At 41.3% G+C, this 19,834-nt stretch overlaps 1 long non-coding RNA gene across 2 annotated transcripts; it reads right to left on the bottom strand.

Moving 5' to 3' along the window:
• Nucleotides 5,729-11,118, bottom strand: LOC110401026. Of its 2 annotated transcripts, none has more exons than XR_002440204.1 (3): nucleotides 8,843-11,118; nucleotides 7,360-7,615; nucleotides 5,729-6,815 (listed from the first exon to the last, which is right to left on the bottom strand). It is a non-coding gene; the product is annotated as an uncharacterized LOC110401026 (long non-coding RNA). The 2 variants fall into 2 exon arrangements; XR_002440203.1 differs by lacking the exon at nucleotides 8,843-11,118 and having other exon boundaries at nucleotides 5,729-6,645; nucleotides 6,753-6,815; nucleotides 7,360-8,001.

Below are 19,834 nucleotides of genomic sequence, written 5' to 3'. Positions count from 1 at the left end.
CCTACAGCAGGTTACACAGGAAAGCACCCAGGAAGGTCTTGAACATCTCTAGAGGAGACTCCACAACCTCTCTGGGCAGCCTGTTCCAGGGCTCCGTCACCCTCTTTCATTAGATTCAGATGGAACTTTCTATATTCCAGTTTGTGCCCATTGCCCTTTGTTCTGTCACTGCACTACAGTGAAAAGAGCTCAGCCCCATCTGCTTGAATCCTGCACATTAGATATTTATAAGCGTTGACAAGATCCCCTGTCAGCCTTCTCTTCTCCAGGCTGAACAGTCCTAGGTCTCTCAGCCTTTTCTCATAAGGAAGATGCTCGAGGTGCCCAGTCATCTTTGTGGCCCTCCACAGGACTCTGGTCAGCAGTTCCCTGTCTTTCTTGAACTGGGAAGCTCAGAACTGGACACAGTATTCCAGATGTGGCCTCACCAGGGTGGAGTAGAGGGGGAGGAGAACCTCCCTCAGTCTGCTGGCCACACACTTTTCAGTGCATCCCAGGATGCCATTGTCCTTCTCAGCCACAAAGGAACATCTCATTGGGATCCTTTATGTGCAAGACAAATATTCACTTATCAATTCAGTGCCATTTACAGTTGCTTATTTTTTCTTACTAGGATTCACCTGACCAAGGATAGGGTTAGAATATTTGTCCTTAAAGCATATATCAACTTCTAAATTCTCTGTGCTAATCTCCATTTGCAAAGAAATAGTCAGTGGTAAAAAGACAGTCATCTGATCTGCCTCAGACATCTACTTCAAGATGACATGAATCATACTCCCCAAATCCTATTTCTGACTTTATAAGCCAGATGGCAGCATGCAGAGAAACTCACTGCGCACAGGAACAAATAATCCAGCGCAGTCTGTTTCTTGTGTATCACTACTAGAAGACTGGATTTCTGTCAGTGCTGGAAATGTGGTGCTGGACAGCTTTGCGCACATCAGCATCCCTTTGGAGTCACCTAGGGAGCAGCCAAAGCCATACTGCCTGATTTTAACGTCGTGCAAGTACTAGCTGATTTCAGAAAGGTTACTTGCATAATAACATCTTTAAATGAAGTTACATGCTTTAAAGTCACTTTTCTTTGTCTCAAATGCTGCTGTGAAGCTGAAAGGAGGGCAAATATGCCTTTATTATATGTTACTTTTCCTTCTTGATGTTAATTTCTAAGGCTTAACCGTAATAAAAAAAAAAAGCCTTTTTTCCTCACAAGCTAGAGTTAGTCTCTGTGCTGGTGCACAGTAGCCTACCTTAGAGCACAAGATAAAAGCTGAGCAGGAGTTCAGCAGTGAGGCTCCCTTCTTTAATACAGGCCCAAGCTTACCCATAAATTAATGCCCTAAGGTGACTGAGCTTCCCCACACCAGGATTGGCCCTAGGGATGATCATAGGGCTGAGTCCTTTGTTCAGGTTAGCACACTTAACAAAGAAATCAGAATGAGATCAGAGTGCTGGCTAGCCAAAGAGCCAGGGCCACAATCCCACCAGCCTACACACCTGAGGCTGTGCTGGTAGGATTTCACTGTGACCCTATGTGATCCAGTTGCACACATAAAGCTATCAAGGCTGCAGCAGAACTTGGTTTTCTCTCAGCTTAGGAAAGATTTCCTCTTTTCAGTTGCATAAATTAATGTTAATGAGATATTGTGGAGAAAATATAACTGACAATAATATTAATAATTGCAAACCAAGTGTTTCTTCCTAAACTAGTAGTGTTAAAGTCAAGAGGTAGCAAGTGCTTGTAATGTCAAGTGTTCCATTTGCTAAAAAACAGCAATGCAGTTGTTCCTTCCACTGCCTTTCCTTTTCCATGAATTCTATCCCATGATCCCCCAAAAGCTTAACTTCCTAACCTGGCATCGATTTATTCAAGAAACTGATCGTGTATTCAATCAAGTAACCCTGAAGTGATTAATTGGGATGTGTTTTGTTCATTGATTTGTTATTATATGATATGCTAACTTCTGAAGCTAGTAAAGGAAAGTGGCCTAGTAACTCTTTTCATCAGGAAAAAAAAAAAAAAAACGAATGGTGATTCTGCCTCTGTGTGAGTTTGTTTTCTAACAAATTTGTGTGGAAGACCACATATTTTGCAGTATTGCCAAACTCAAGTGTTTACATATAAAGTTCTTATTCTTAAAATTACTTGACATTATAAGAAGGTAAGTATATGGGGTTATTTTCTAATATCTTAGTCTTCAGGATTTCACTGAGTTTCAAGCTAAATTTTGACAATAAAGATTAAAAGAAAACTTATGTTTCAAATAAAAGCTGGAACTGTGATATTAACATGTTGTTTTCAGCACTGGAAAGATTCCAACATGAGTACGGAAGACATCTTCCCTTGGGAAGAGGACTATGCCTTCTGGAGAGCCTATGTCTGCTTGATGTCACAGTTTGACAGGAAGGCTCAAAGATGTTACTCAGACAGCATGAAAGGATGCTCTGGTGCAAATGACCGAACACTAGATGAGTGGGAAAAGTAGGTCTTTGCCCAGACAGAAGAGAGATGCTGAAGAGGTATCACAAATATGTAATACTACAAGGAAAGGAAAGCCGCCAAAACAAATCTTGGTGTCTCTTGAAGAGACAGTAATGGCTGTATCCTGCATTGCATCCATCTTGCAATTGGCATAAGATTCTGTCTCAGGAAAAAAAGCTCAACACTATGCTTCTGGTCTTTAAATTGTAAGTCAAGGAAATTTACTTTCAGTGAAGAATAAACATTATTCCACAGCAACATAATCAGATAAATAAATGTCCATCATTGTTACTAAACAACATTCCTGTGGTATGAGATACCAGAACAGGAATGGGAAAAAATGTCATGGTTGATGATATGCACAGATTGGATCAGAAGAACAGTCAGGAGTATGAGACTTGCCAGAGGAAGGCACAAAAACGGTGACTGCTAGCAGTCTGAGGAATAACATCAACAAGAAGTCCACTGCTAATAAAGATAGGAATGGGATTACATGTTAAACATTTTCCTTGCCATATTCTTTTCTTTTCACCATACCAATGAAAACAGGGAAACCTTTTAGCTGTATAAATCTCTATTTTTTTTCTAATTTCTGCATTTTCTTATGTCTGCAGTGTCTTTGGCAACTAAAACTGTAGAATGCATTATAGTGTTAACTTTTAAAGCTTTTTTAAAGTTCTAATTATACTTTTTAAATAAGGCTGGTCTGCTGGAATTTGTCTATACTTTTCTACTTTGAAAATGACTCACAACAAAATTGATGTATTGTATTATTTATATTTAAATGCAAATATGATAGGAAAGTGTTTTTTTACATTCAGCCAAAATTATAGTCTTACAGCTTTTTTTTAACTTACAACTGCAGATGATTGCCTGCCAGTGAATTTGTTCACCTTCCTAATTCTATCAGTGGATTTAAATGGAGATGTTACCACTCCTCCAAAGAGAAACTTTTAGATACAAGCTAAGAGCAAAAGTCAGATCACATTTTGAGATATGTGACAACTTTCCAACAAAAATCCTCAATATGATGGTCCTTCATTTACACAGCAACCTAAAGACAGTTTTAGCAATATATCGCTGAAGTGATTACTGGTTGTAATGCTATAACATGATGGAAAGTATCACAATAATATCAGGGTGGCAAAGTCTTCAGCTGCAGCAAATGAGGACGAGCCCAAATGCAGCAGCCGTGGATACAGAAATCAAGAAAGAGAGCTGCTTAACTTCAGAAGACCACAGGTAGGCAGGGATCTCCACCAAGACACTCTCACCTCCACTACCAGCCCTCAAATAAGGTCTGGGAAGGGGTGGATCCAGGATCCAGTCACTCAGGTGCATTGCTTGCACCTGAGCTCCCTTGGTTTGGCCCTGCCTTCCCACCAGGTGCTCAATCACTGTTTCAGGCCATGACATAGCATTTCCACTACACTCCACCCCTTCACAGTGTGAACCAATGATTGAGCAGGTTGAAGGTAAGCTCTTTCCATTACAGTGATACAGTATACCGTGATGCTTTGTACAATTTGCCCATTGCAGTCTAGCCTGACAAAATATAAGACGATTGATGATTGGCTCTGGGTTGAGGTTCATGTTTCTTTGTGGGCCAGTACTTGATGGTTCTCCTGGAGGCACATAGTTGCTTGGACCAGGGAAGGTTCAGCTCACATTCCATCAGTCCCATATAGTTCACCACTGGGTGTCACGCTGATCTTATAGTGACACTGGAGCGTCTTGATGTCTTGTTGCTCCTCCCGGTGATCTGTGGACTCAAAGAGACTCACTGGGGGTAGCATAAATGTATCAGAGGTACCAGAAGGGGCAGGTCCTCCTTCATGGCAAGATACAGGCCAGCAATGTTCCTGTCCTGAGTCAACACTTCGGCTTGCACTGGGGCATGTCCCGGCCGTTTGTACCATACCCTTTGGCCAGATATCTGAGGCTGCATAACGATATCGGGTACCAAAGGGAGGCGTCCTGATTTGCCACAGGGACATGATTAGGGTCCCCTCAGTGATGAGAATCAGAGTGTTGACCATGATGTCTGCAGGCCATGTGCCTATTACCAGGGGGACTACCGATCCCCCAACCTCCAATAATCTCCCCCAAGGTGCAAGTAGGCCACACCACTTCAGTTCTACTTGCACCTTCCAAGGCCATTCTATTCTATGGGTACCGGGTTCTAGATTCTCAGAGGCAGGGAGCAGAAGGTTATTTTCATTGCCAATTTGGGGTCTTACCCAATTACTGGTGCCCATAATTTGGATCCTAAGAGGGGAGGCCTATGTTGTCTGTAGCATCTTCAGGAATCTTGGACCCTGGAGGTAAGCAAGTGAGTCTGGGGAATGGAAGGCTCCCCTTTAGTAAGGGAGGAGATGGTCTGAGAACATCTAGGCAATACCAGTGTACATAAATCCATGGGCTCCAATGGGATGCATCCACGTGTGCTGAGGGAGCTGGCAGAGTTGACTGCTGAACTGCTCTATATCATCTTTGAGAGGTCTTGGAGAATGGGAGAGGTTCCTGAAGACTGGAGGATAGCCAATGTCACACCAGTCTTCACAAAAGGCAAGGAGGAGGATCCGAGAAACTACAGGCCAGTCAGCCTCACCTCCGTCTCTGGAAAGGTGATGGAACAGCTTGTTCTGGATGCCATCTCCAGGAAACTGGGAGAGAAGAAGGTTATCAGTAGTAGTCAGCATGGGTTCACCAGGGGGAGGTCATGCTTGACCAACCCGGTAGCCTTCTGTGATGACATCACTGGCTGGGTGGATGGAGAGAGAGCAGTGGAGGTAGTCTACCTTGATTTCAGCAAGGCATTTGACATCGTCTCCCACAACATCCTGGAAAGAATCCAGCAGAGAGCCACAAGGATGATAAAGGGCCTGGAGCACCTCTCTTATGTGGAAAGGCTGAGCAACCTGGGTCTGTTCAGCCTTGAGAAAAGAAGACTCAGAGGGGATCTGATCAAAGTCTATAAATATCTAAGGTGCAAGAGGCAAAGGGACGAGGCCAGACTCTGTTCAGCGGTACGTGGCAATAGGACAAGGAGAAATGGCCACAAACTGAAGCATAGGAAATTCTACACAAATGTGCGTAAGAACTTCTTCACAGGGAGGGTGACGGAGCACTGGAACAGGCTGCCTAGAGAGGTTGTGGAGTCTCCTTCTCTGGAGATGTTCAAGACCCGCCTGGATGCCTACCTGTGCAACCTGGTCTAGGGAGCTTGCTTTGCAGGGGTGTTGGACTCGATGATCTCTAGTGGTCCCTTCCAGCCCCTACAATTCTGTGATTTAGATTAGATGTCAGGGGGAAGCTTTTTTCTGTGAGTTGAGGTGCTGGATCAGGGGAAAGATAGTATAAACTGATACTGCTAGCTGATAACATCAAAAGAAAGGAATGAATAGGTTCAATTTTATTGAACACATAATCAATTTCCTTATGAAAAAAAGCAGCAAATTTATAAAACATCTCATAATATGCAGTATAGCATGGGAAGAGTAGTTTTAATTGGTAGGTACTGTTAATTATTCCCATCCCATTAGTAACAATGGGATTTTTTTCGGTAGAAAATTAGAAATCAAATTGAAAAGTAATTACTTCATTAAATTTAGTGATTATATGTTATAGCCATCTCAATCTTCGTTAAAAAGAATGACAAGCAACTTTTCTCATTCATTGCGCTGTGTGAATTTTAAAAGTTCAGCTTTCCTGTTTAATCTTAAAACAAAATTGAAGAGTTACAGTAGATATATTCCTGAGTCAAGTGGGTAGAGGGCTTCGGAAATTAGAAAGGAATGGCTGTACTGTAATCACAGAAAACAGAACTAAGTTATGTAAATGCTGACTTCAGTGAAACCGTGAACGGAGATCCTTTACCTTAAGGATATCCTCCCAGTTAGAAGACACAGCTCTTTCCTGGGCTTCCACTTTCCCCCTGGACTCATTGCAGGGGAGGGGAGGGGAAAGAAAGATTAAAAAACCACATCAATTCCTTACAAATAATCTTCCTTTTTGAATTTTGAGGAGGCCAGATGGAGCACTATAAGTCAGACCAAATTCTGTAGCTTCAGCAGAATTTTCTGAGCAGTTGCCAGTGTCATGGTGCATAATGGGAAGATCCAAGGATGCCATGAGACCAGGAGGAGATGCTGGATCCTGTGCTTAAGAAGAAGAAGGAGGGTGGGAGAGACTACATGTCATATTTAAGATCGGAGATTATATGGGAAAGCAGATTCCACATCACTTCTTGGAGTGCTAGAGAACTCACAGGGTAGATCTGAAAGGTCTTCAGTGTCATGCTCAAGGAGGAATGGACTAACACTTTCTTTACCTGATTTAAAAAAAATGAATCAGTGCATAATTATAGACTCAGAACACTGGGCTGAAAATAGGCCACAGTCCTCCCACATATTAAATTCTGTTCAGAAAGCTGTTTTCACTCTGGCTTGCATGCAAGGAGTTAAACATACTTATTTGCATATTTATTCTAGTCTTTCATTCTGTATTTCTGTGGGCTCCTGATGCACGCCGACTGACACTTTTTCTCACACTTTTGTCTTACCTGTTTTGCACCTTGGGTGATGAAAGGGTGAGAGAGAAAGGAAAGTTGTGAGAAATCAGTAAGTTTGGATCTATAAAAGTGAGGTGGTTAAATATTCAACTTAAGAAGCTGCTGTAGCACCTGAAAAGTCTGAAAAACAACAGCAGAAGTCAGCTGGGACATAACTGAGCTTGCTATCAGAGAGTACACTTCCACTGACTGATGCCACCCCACCAGCAGACACTGAGCCAGGAAGAGATTGGTGCAGTTGAGGTCTGCACCTCCAACAGCAAAGAGGGGTTGTGGGTAAGGCCATTCCTCCAGGGCTGCTCACCATTGCTGCAAATTCTGGCACATCCTGATCGAGTCCTCCAAGTCTTCAGTTTTCTTGCAGCAAGTCTGTATTTCTTCTTGTATCCACTAGGAGTATATATACAATCTCTACAATGATTTGTCGTATACCTGAGTACAGTTGATGTCTTTTTTCTCCTACTTCTCTTTCCCTGATTTTTCTCCTTTGATCTGTATTCAGCTCTTGGTTTCCAAGATTTAATCACTCTTACTCATTTGTAGAGTCCCTCTTCATCTCCCTGTATATTATAGAATAGCATGCGTTTAAAGCAACCCTAACACCCATCCAGTTTCAACCCCTGCCATGGACAGGGCTACCACACACCAGATCACGCTGCCCAGGGACCCATCCAATTTGGTCTAGAACACCTCCAGGGATGGGGCAACCACAACCTCTGTGGGCAGCCTGTGCCAGTGCCTCACTGCCCTCTGAGTAAAAAATGTTCTCCAAACATCTAACCTTAATCTCTCCTCCCTTAGCTGAAAACTGTTCCCCCTTGTCCTATCACTATCAGATGATCAGGGTGTCACTCAGGAATATTTTACCCCGGTTTTTGGGTAATAATATGTGTGCAGGTTTTTGTTCATCACTGGTGAAAATGCACAGCTAATAGTGATAATTATGTTGAAAAATAGTGTTTTGTAGCTGAGAATTTTCTCTATCAAGTTTGTTATTGTACTCTTTGTATCTGTTGTAGTTTCCATGGAAATAAATAGGAGGTGTTAGTTTTGCAGCAAACTACATACATCTCTGTCCCTTGTATTTTCACTTGTTATACAAAAATGATCTTTCCTCCCTTGCTCAAGCCCCAGAATTCACTGTATTTCTCCATCATTTACAATCACTGTGGTCTTCAAGGACATTGTCCAAAAGATTTAAAAAATACAGTCTGCACACAAGGCAAATTATTTTTAAATTCAACTAATAATGACATTAGAAGACCTTTTAAAATCCACCCTGAAAAAAAAAAAAAAGAAAAAAAAAGGAAAAAAAAGGTTAGATTGATACACAAACAAAGTAGGTTGTCAACCTATATCAATATGTGGCTTGCAGAGGAATAGGCACAGATATCTACTCATCCAGGAGTGTGATTCTTATACGATCTATGAGTTGAAGGATTTTTGAGCTGTGCAGGATACAGATGTATCCAAAAGCATCTTTGAAGGTGCCATGTACACATTATCCACCTGTTTGAGAAAATTATTTTGGGTAGCAGAAAAAGCTGGCTGTGATCTCTCAGGGCTCCTTTACCAAGAATTAATCCCTGTATCTTCAGTTACAGAATCTTTAGAGAAGTCTGGCAGCTGTACCCAGTCTAACTGATTATTTGCTGCTCAGGCCTTCATATGGCTTTGCAACTGGTTCTGCCCCAGTGACATTAGCAGCTCCATGTCCAGGTGGCTTCACTTGCAGGCAACTGGGCAGTGATAGAGAAGACCCCCCAGCCCTCTTGAGACACACTCACCACCCTCTCATTGAAGGCACATCACACATGGGAGGAAGAGGGAGCTGGAGCCCATGGGGGTGCCCATGCCCAAGGAGAAGACATTCTCTTTAGCAAGCAAAACAGCACAGGGGAGCCATCTCCAGGAAAGGGGCCCTCAGCACCCCCATTCTTCCTCCTCCTTCAAAACTGGGGCAACTCTCAGGCTGTAGGCGACATCTCCCAACAGTGCCATGTTTTAGTCACCATGAGACATTGTTCTAATGACATCACCATGGCCTCCCGGTGTCATAAGTTATCTCACAGCCTTTGGTTCTGAGCCCTATAAATAGGGGGATCCTGTGTCCAGAACTTCAGTCACTGAGCAAGAATTGCCAGTGGCGACTTAGAGCTCAATTGCCAAGTGCTTTTTTGGCAAGGAGGTAGGATGGACTGCCCTCCTGCCAAGAAGAGGTGGCTAATGGAGAGGCTCCATACTATCAAGACAATGGAAGTAGACCCACCTGAGAGTAATGAGAGGCCTATGGAGGTGGATCCAGAGCCAGCAGAAGAGCTGATGGAATTGGATCCACCTCCATCAGGGCAGAAACATCATCAGCCTATCACTCTCAGGCAGCGTGGGAGGAGATCCAGACCCACACTCCAGCCCAACCATCACAGGGGCATGGGTTTCTATCCACCTCCCTCCACATGGCTGCCTCAGTGCCAGAGCTGAATCTCCCTACACAGGGAGCCTGAACTCCAGGATCACCGTGGAGGCTCAAATGTGAGACTGATTTCCTGGGAATACTATCGACAGCCAAGGCTCCTGTAAACCCATCCTTCTTGTCCCCACCTCCCTCCCTCACCAAGACCTGTTATCTCTTCTTCACCAAGAGGAAGAAGGAAGGGCTGGGACTGGCATCCTTTGAGCTGCTGCACTGGGGCAATATGAGTCCACTTGAGGTACCAGGCCCACACTGCAGCATGGAGAATTCACAGCTAGGAAACAGGCAAAGTCTGTCACTATGAGGGTGCTCAGGCATGGAAGTGGTGCCCGGAGAGGCTAGGGGCTTCAGTCTTCCCTAGAGTATTCAAACTTTACTGAGCATGGCTCAATGCAACACCTCTCCTATGAAGAAAGGCTGTGAGAATTTAGCTTGGAAAAGGCTGTGGGAATTCTTTTTTACAGCCTTTTGATAAATAAAGAAGGCTTATAAGAAAGATGGAAAAGGACTTCTCCTCAGGGTCTGCAGTGATCAGATAAAGGGGAATGATTTAAACTGAAAGAGGGTATATTTAGATTAGATGTAAGGAAGAAATCCATTATGAAGGTGGTGAGGTAGCAGCACAGGCTGCCCAAAGAAGCTGTAGACACCCCATCACTAGAAGCATTCAAAGTCAGGTTGAGTGGGGCTTTGGAGCAACCTCATCAAGTGAAAGGTGTCCCTGTCAGTGCCAGAGGGGGATTAGATGATTTTAGAACCATACAACACAAACCATTCTATGTGCAATTAATCTAACCCAAAAAACTGACAAGCAGTCCTCTAAAGATGTGGTCTGCACAGTGACCTTCTCAGAAACTGCAAGAGCCAAAGGGAGAAAAGGCACTGAAGCAGCTGAGAGAGAAAACCTGCCCCCATTTGTCCAGTGGGCAGATGAGAGTCAGTATTATCTGCTGCATCTATATGAGACATGAAAGCAAAACACTGGAAGTGCCCAGGAAAAGGAAATGTGTTGGGACCTCCCAGTACCATGGTAACATAAGCACAGCATCCCACCAACAGAAAGATCAACACAACTGGCTTAGTTTTCCCTAGTTCCTCAACAGTCTGCGCAATTACTTGGCACACTGTTTGCAAATAGTCAGTGCACAGGAAACAGAAATACCTCCCTTTCCTATTTACCCGATGTTAGATGCCAAACACATTCACTGAGGTACATAGTGGTCAAGTGATGGGGGGATAGACATCTACATGGCTGTTGCTTCCCCGCAGGGATGACCCCCATAAGACCCAAGGGAACAGTTGGATTTTAGGAAAAGATTTCTGCCAGAATTCAATAAACATTTGGACAACAGTCTCCAGAATGTGGTTTGAATTTTGATTGGTACTGTCTGGAGTCAGGTGTTAGACTCGGTGATCTTTACTGATGTTGTATTCGGTGTATAACGGAACGCTCGGGTTGTAACGCGGAAGGTCCTTCCCCATTTCGCTTGCTATTGGTTGACCTACTTACTTGAACCCGTGTCGTAAGAAGGAGAGGCTGTATTTCTTTGTTTTGATAAAAAGTGTATGACCACCCCGTATATGGGTTTTCGGAAGTGGGTGGAAAGAGCGCGATATTCAATATGATTGGCCAGTAGCCCGCATGAGCTTCTGGAACAGTCTAATAAAAGATAAGAAATACTATATAGTTCTGTAGCTTTTACCAATAAACGCCATTTTGCTGCTCATCATATTGATGACTGCGTGCAGTGACTGGCCAGGACCGGGTTTTGGTTCTCTGCGTGCAAGGGTAATACGAGCGGGGTTGCCGGAGTTCAGTAACAACTGATCACTTCAAAGTCACAACATTCTCTGTTGTGCTGTCTATCTGGATTTCAGCGAAGTGTTTGACACCATTTACCACAGTCTTCTCTGGGAGAAACTGGCCAAACAGTGGATATAGCAGTGAGGTGGTGAGTGCTGCATTTCAGCAGTGGTGACAGTGACATGAGAGACAAGCCATGTTCTGGACGGCCACGCAGATTTTTACAAGTGCAGCATACATGCTTCTGTTTGTCACTAGTGAAAATGTACAGCTAATGGCAGAGACTATGTTGAAAAATAGTGTTTTGTATCTGAGAATTTGCACTATTGCATAAGGTTATTGCGCTCTTTGTATCGGTTTTAGTTTCTGTGGAAATAAATAGGAGGCATTACTTTCAAAGCAACCCATGTATATGCAGTCCAAGACAATTCCCCTTCACTCAGTGCAACCCAGGCAAGCCAAAAGGATGGACAATCATGATTTAGATGAATTACAAGCACTGAAAAAAACTGAATGGGTTCTTATTCTCTAGGACCCTAGCTAAAGTTTCAGGTTGAGTTAAAAGTTAAAAATTTCATTCCATCACTAGAACAAGTAAATGAAATCCATAACACATGCAGTCAAAGAAAGTTTCATATTCAGAGATGTGAAAACCAAACACTGGCTTCAGAAAGGTACCTTTCCCACCTGCAAGTGAAAATCAAATCACTTAGGTACCAAAGTTTGAAAATTTGTACATATAATCCACAGGAATAATGAAAGGCTCAGCTGAAACTGCAAAGATTTGGGCTTATAGATCCAGGGATGTTAGAAAGCCTGACGTGAACCTGTCTCAACATTGTTTTTAGAACAGTACAGAGTGAGTTTTTATGAACATTCATGAGCTCGCAAGCAGCATCTCTCCTAACACGTCCAGAACTGTGATGGTCAAAAATTATGAATTTACATCAGATTTAACTTATCTCTTTGTTGAGCTCAATTATTAGAAAACAGAGGTTGTAAAGTGGCAAAAAAAAAAAATCTTCTGAGAAGTTAGAAATGCTGAATGGATCATCATCATCATACAGCATTTTTAAAATTGCTACAAGACTGAAGTTAATTGCACATTGTTACTATAATGAATACCTCACAAAAGCTGAAGATGATGCACTCTGAGTCTTTATATTATATGCCAGACTTTCAACCTAATTTGGATAAGCACATTTTTCACTAATACTTACGTTTTCTTCTTTGAATGGAAAATCTGGCTCGGTTTTCTACACTAGTATATTATTCTATTTCTAAGCGCTACCTTACTAAATAATTTCTATCATTATAAGGCAATAAAATCTCAATTCTAAAAAATACAGAGGAGACATTTTAAACACCAGCACGTCTCCACTTCAAATATAGAAAGAAAATCAGGAAAAAAAATGGTGTATGATAGTAGAGAAGAGCATCAGAGCAAAAAATCTTTGAGAGATGAGGCATATGAATCTGGCTAGCTGCCTAGCTTCCTGACAGTCTTTGTTAGGTGCTTGCTGAGCCTTACGTGAATTTCAAATTGTTTTCTAAGCTGGTGAATAGCAGGAGCCTCCTAACCAGCTCGTAATGAGTACAGAGGCTGAACTCTGTGGAGCCATTTCTCCCTGCTTTTGGCTCTCTTTGGAACTTGTAGAGACAAAGCAGCAGACCTGGAAATTGGAAATTTTAATTGAAAGTCCACATACAAAAAGCAATTTGGTAACCCTCTGTACATCAAAGCCTAAAAGAAGAAAGCAGGATGTTATTAGTCTCATATGCTATGAGACCTGAAAACAGACTATGTGTCAAAAGTATCAAACCTTCCCTGCTATTTTTACTAACCGATAGAGATTCTCATTACATGCATTCACTTCAATAGCACAATAAATGGAAATGCTAAATGCAGAAAGCCAGGTGACCACAGTGCAGGCTCCTTTCTGTCCAGTGTCTTTCTGAATGACAGGACATGAGAAATTATGAGGCCATCACTCAAAGGTAACTTTTTTTTTTCCCCTTCCCAAGACATAGCTTAGTGTCACAGTTTTAGTATACATTTAAGGACTTCACAAAATTAAGCCTTTTTCTGTACCTGCAGCTCAGACAGTGAGCAATGAAGCAGCCCATGACTGAAAATGCCTGCTGCCAAATTGCCACATGCTACCCAAAGCGAAAGGGAAGTGATTTGAGGACTATCATTGGCAAAAGGGAGGAAAAACTATGCTTAAACTATAAAACTGTAAAACCTGCTTCAGAGCTGAAATCATGTCCCTGCTCTGCAGGAAACCTGCCTCTTCTCCTCCACCATGGTTTCCAAGGGAAGGATATCTGGCATGTATGCTAGAAGCAAAATGCAGTTGACTGGGTCCCCACTCTGGGGATCAGAGGACCACCACAGGTTAGAGAGAGCATCTCTTTGTCATAGCAGAGCCAGGATTTTATATCTTCTCTTAGCCAAATATGAGAAGGAGATGGAGTAACACAAAATATGTAAGTAAAACCTGTGACTTTTATCTCCTGAAAATAGAAAGCAGATGTAATATTTTGTCATTAAAAACAAACAAACAACAACAACAAAACAACTTCAACTCATGTGAAGTAAACTTTTCTTAAATAATAAGAATTAAAAAAACCATATTTAATTAAGCTCACTATAGATGTAACCATAATAACAATGCTCAATGAAAGGAAATCCTGTTTACAAATAGCAGCAGACTGATTCTCATCTGATGCAATTCGGAGTTACTTCACTGATTTCAGTATTTACTGCAGTTGGGGATCTCATCCAACATTAACAAATTCCACGTTAAATGAATTGTCATAGAGATTGCACTATTTCAAACCGCGTGCTTTTATTGGGGGAGGGGGTGGTGAACTGACTGCATAGGCTATCGAGTGGGGGATTTATGTATTCTCATTACTGAGTAGTTATCTGGAATACTTTATTGATGAGTTTGTGCTGGATGATGCATAATTACCAGCGGTTAAAAAGGACTGAAAAACAACCATTAAAAAGTCAATGAAAATTGTGATGAAAAAGAGTTTTTGTATTTTGCTCAACTTTAAATGTGATATTAAAGCCACTCCCTTCAGGCAGCTGGGGAGATAAGCTATTTTCAATATCTCTTATCACAATTTCAAAGCCACAGGAAAATTTGATATTATATTGGAGGCACCAAGAGGACAGAGTGAAGAGAGGTCTTTGTTCTGCCAGGTGCAGAAATACCATATTCATAAGAAGAAACCCCTTCTCATAGGTTATGTGGCAAAATTAGTTTGTTAGCATGGAAGAGCTTTCATTTGGAAATGCTGGCATTGTGTACCCTGTTTGTGTTCCCATCTCAAAAGAAAGGTGTAGTACCAAGGTGAGATAAGTAGGCACCTCACTGGCTGGGGAAAAGGCTGGCTAAAATGCATTTTGATAGTGATTTTCAGTTTTACCATCTGGTCTGTCTTCTGCTGCCTTCTTTGAAGAGAAAATTGAAACATGTCTCCAAATCTCAAACAGATTGTTCAACATCACATAGAAAGATCTATTTCCTTGGACCATGTATTGAAAAAAGAGAAGTTTTATTTTGCTTCACCTTGTACAATATGTGTCAATCCTTCAAAGGATAGGTGTATTTTGTTGTGAAGACTAATAGAGATTGAAATACAGCCACTTCCCTTGCTAGCTATGTATCACCTGCACAGTACCTTCAGTCTCATTGCTAGCTGACCAGTTACTTGCATGTAGAGAACGTTTGGAAGGAGGACGAACAAGGGAAAAGTGACCTTGTTAATGATTTCTAGAAGACTGTACCCTCCTTACAGGCCATTGGGAAAAAAATATGAACAGATTGGTATTTGTCAGCCAAGATGATTGTATGTTTCCTTAGACATTTGGATACATTAGTTTTGTAGGTATGTCAGCTGCCTGTAACTGTATCATCTAGATGTCCATCACTATCAGATGACTTTTCCTCTTCTAGTTTCATAATCCTTCAAAACTATTCTTCATTAATCACTCACCGTTTCATATTAAGAATCAATAAGGAAAGCACAGCTTACATTCCCATTTCTGTTAGAAGACAGTTAATTTAACCTATTTCCTGTAGGGGACATGACTGAGAAGTTGCGTTTTGCATCTCAGTGGTTTTTCTTGTTTCCTTCTGGGTATGAGACAATGCAGATTTGGTAAACTGATCAAACCACGTGTAATGAAAATGATCCCAGTGCTTTAGGTTCATTAGTCTCACGGTGTGAACTTTAATAAAAATGAATTTGACTAGATTATATGCAATTAGAACAACTGGAATTACAAATTCTGTACATATAAATGTTTAAAAAGGGTGGAGATTATTTAAAAAGTATTTGTCAAGAGAATAAGGCATGACTGGAGTACATGTCAATAACTGTAATTCTTAGTTTACAGAAAAGGAATTTTTAATCACTGCCTTAGTGGTCACTTCACTTGCCAGTGTTATCAAATTATTGATCATTCATCTTTAAGAACCATAATTCCAGCAAGGTTTACTTTCTGTGTGTAGACATGGAAGTAGCTCATTCATCTCAGAGGGAATATTCAGCCACATTAAATGCATGCACATGGTACATGAGTTGATGAAATGGTGTCAAAAGCCTGGTATAACTGAAGAATTGGGTTCTTTATATATTATGGGTAACAATTATGTAATGGTCTATGTGCACAAGGCACATAGGCTGGGGACATGCATCTGTGCCATGTTGCACATATAATTGAGAGGTGAAAAGGATATACACACCAGATCACAGGAAACCTGATATAATTATCCTGTCAGGCTTGCAAAACTGAAATACCATTTACCCACAGGTCTTACCAGTTGTACCCACCCCTTGCTGAAGTCATCACTTTCACCTTTTTATTTTTCCCCCTACCTGTCTTCCTTACTGTAATGGAAGGAATGCGTCAGCCTTGAAACTCCCCACAAAAGAGCCAGGTGCAAAGTCCCACATACTGTGTTAGATTTTATTTATGCTGAAGTGAAACACTGTGCAGTGCCTGTAACGCAACACATGTGACATTGTGGGATCCAATCTGTTATGAATCCTTATTACCAAAAAACTACCACAGGTCTACTGGATAGCATTGCTTAGGGAACTTCTCTGAAACACTACGCAGTCTGTTCTCATCTTCACTGCCATCTTGTTTTCAGTATTCTCCCTTCTCCCACTTAGTTATGACAGCTTGAAACTACAAAAGGTAATTCACTATTAAGCTAAGATTAAAGATATTGTTCTTCAAAATTATACAGTTTTGGTAATCTACTTTCTGCTTCTCCTTCTAGCAACATGTGTGTGTTCTGCCTCTCCTTCTAGCAACATGTGTACAACAGAAAAGCTTCACAATAGTGTGCAGCCACACTTGCCATATTATCTACATGTGATGGATGGCAAGGCAGCCTTTTGTTGTTTTACCATCTCTGTCTTTCTCTCTGCTGCCTTAAAGCCACTAGCTTAAAAAGATACTAAGCTACTGCTGGCAACTGATTTCAATACAGAAAAAAATACCTGATTGCTGCTTTCTGTGAAAACTTGATAGAGATGTTGATTAGAAACTGACTGCAAGTATAAGTAGGACAGCTCTCTTTTGACTGTACCTAAAAGGAAGGGAAAAGTAAACAACAACCACAAATATTGGAAAGCGAATCAACTCAGAGGAACTGATTACTTCAAAGAAAATATATCAGAGAGAGCTTTCATTTGAAAATATGTAATTTCTTTTACTTCAAAATAACACTAAAAACAGTTGACTAACCTTCACTTGAACAGGAAGGTATGTGGGGTACCATATCTATCAACCAGAAGATGTGCGCATATTTAATAAAAGCATTGTACAGAGACAAGCTGTTCTCAGTTCACACTGAGAAGGTCATGTCTCAAGATTTGAAATTTTGGGAATTACAGAGAATAAGTTAAAAATAACATCTAATTACGAGCACATACACCATAATGGCATTTCAGTTTAAAGATGGTAGGAATGTCTAAGAGACAAAATATTAATTTGCTGTTTGAGAAGCTCTCTTTCCGTGATCAAGCCTATTCTTTCACTAGGCAGAATACACTCTAACCAGCAAAATTAAAGTAATGCATACTTTAAGATAAACAGCATGTTTGATACATTGAAGGCAAAACACTATTAGATTTAGACTTTGTGACTGACCTGAAGTGCAAGTTAAAAGTAATTTAGATGATAAACGGTACAGTTACTCAACACTCAATATCACCAGTAATCACTTTAAAAATCACTCTGCTTCTCTGCACAGTTTTCCAAGTAACAGTATTTGCTTCTTCCCATAACTGAAATTCCTCTGGGAGATGGTGTCTTTATAGAAAGCACTGATTAGCAACACTGCTAAAGCAGGCTTGAAGTTTTGGAGGAGGGAGTAGATAAGAAAACTGAGCTTGTGTGAAATGAGGATTGTGCACACAGTCAAACAGAGGCTAAAATAAGTATATGTTAAATGTGGACTAACGTATAAAATGTCTTTATTTTGTATTCTTAGGCTTGTTAATGCAGAAGCTAAAAGGCCAGGATATTAACATGTAAACACCTGACACTCTTTGCAGAAAATACTTAGCATCCTCTGAATTTCAAAAGGTTAGCCTCTTAACTTTCTGTTTATAGAGATGAGTGGAAATTCTCACTTGCTGAAATGTGACTATTCCAATGACAACGGCATTTTCCTCAATTCAGTTTACAGCTCAAGACTGTAGGCAAATCATAATGATTTGCCTCATCTTGCTATTCCACAATGAGTCCCTCAGCTGTGGCAGATCATGCAGCCTGGTGCTGCCCTGAATTTGGTACAGGCTGCCCTGCTGTTCTGCAGGTACACTGGTCAGCTGGAAGCTCACAGTTAGCAAGTTTGGGAGCCTTGCTTTTGGCCTGTTGCACCTCTGTGCTTACAGAAACTCATTTTGGAGCCAGCAAAGGAGTGGGGCCAGGGCACTGCTTACAGCTTGGGAGAGCAGAGGTAGGAGCAGAATTGACCCTTACCTCAGGATTATACCTACCCAGGTTTTTGATTTTATTTGGTAAATCAACTCTCTGTTCTTTTTTCTTCATCATCTTTTTGTCCACCGCCTCTCTCCTCTCAAAACTTTGTTTTTCATTATCCCCCAAAAGCTGCATGAAAGCCAAGAAGCAGTTAAGACCCAGGAGGACATAACTGGGAGGGCAAAGAACTTGCCTAGCTATAAGCAGGGCAGGCAAATCCATGCAGGCCATAACTGGCGCAGCTGTAGGATGTCCAGGTCTTACTTCACATTGTGCCCAAAAGTCTTACCAATTTTGTCAGTGATCTGTTCATCACATAAAGGAAAACCACTTTTAGAAGCTTTGTTTGCATTGCATTTGTACAAGGCATTACTACGGGACTACGATCTGCACTAAGATAGAGGTGATGGAGACCTGAACTGCCAACAGTGTATTGAGATATGTTTGGCTTGGTATACAAAAGCATGCACGTAAATGCGTGGAGCGTGTAAACTGAGCAACACCACAATCAATATGAAAATCTAAAGATTTTGGCTCCTAATAACTATCTGAAAGCATACACTTTATTTCTTCTTTTTAACTTACAGGTCATTCTTACATCAGTTAGGCTTTGCTTTGGGGTTTTTGATTTTGTTTCCCCTCTCCTCATTCAGCTCCTAACTGTTTTGCAAGCTCAGTGATTTTGCAATTTATTTTCTAATGAGAAAGCAAAGATTCACAAGAACAGGCCAGAAATGAATTAGATAGAAATAATATGACAGATATCGATGCCCTTTTCACTGAAAGAAACCTTTAAGAGAAGAGACAGCCAAACAGGAAGACAGTAAGTACAAGGCCTCCCGGAAGGGCATACAGGAAAGTGTTTTATTAGGATAAGCCAGTGAGACTCTCCAGCAAAACTAAAGGAGAAAAACAGCTCCAGTCAAACACAAATGGAGCAATAACTTCCTGGTGTCCTCTGGCAACAAGTCCATTCAGAGATCACTTTGAAAAAGTACTACCTGTTCAATGCACAGAAAATGATAATGGTAATATGCCATGCTGTGCTTACTGCTGGTTACCGTGATGCGGATTTCACTGCGAGGCAGCTTTAAAAATCTTACCAAGCTAACAAAATCCTTTGCCCCCAGTTTGCTCACCTGCAGGTAATTCTTTTTTTTTTTTTCCCAAATCTTTGTTCACTTTAATTTGATCTATCTTGCTTCAGACACTTACCAAGCTGGAGCTTTTCTATCCAGTTAACATGAAGTCACTCCATTTTGAGGATATCTCAGATAGCTTTCGGTCAAGCCACTGGCACCTGGGGATCTGTTGTTCCTTTTCTATCTTGGGAGAACAGTTAAAATGTGTTCAAGTTTTATTTTGATAAGGAATTATTCAAAAGCAGATGTTCTGACTAACCCATGTCTGAGGAAGAAAGGGGTGCTCTACATCTACCCAAGCAACACAAGAAGATGCTAATTTGTCATGGGCTAAAACACAGA

This window comes from Numida meleagris, chromosome 1, assembly GCF_002078875.1.
Source record: "Numida meleagris isolate 19003 breed g44 Domestic line chromosome 1, NumMel1.0, whole genome shotgun sequence".
Lineage (NCBI taxonomy): Eukaryota > Metazoa > Chordata > Aves > Galliformes > Numididae > Numida > Numida meleagris.
The sequence above is the reverse complement of the archived record's forward strand: the minus strand, read 5'-3'. Positions and strand labels throughout refer to the sequence as shown.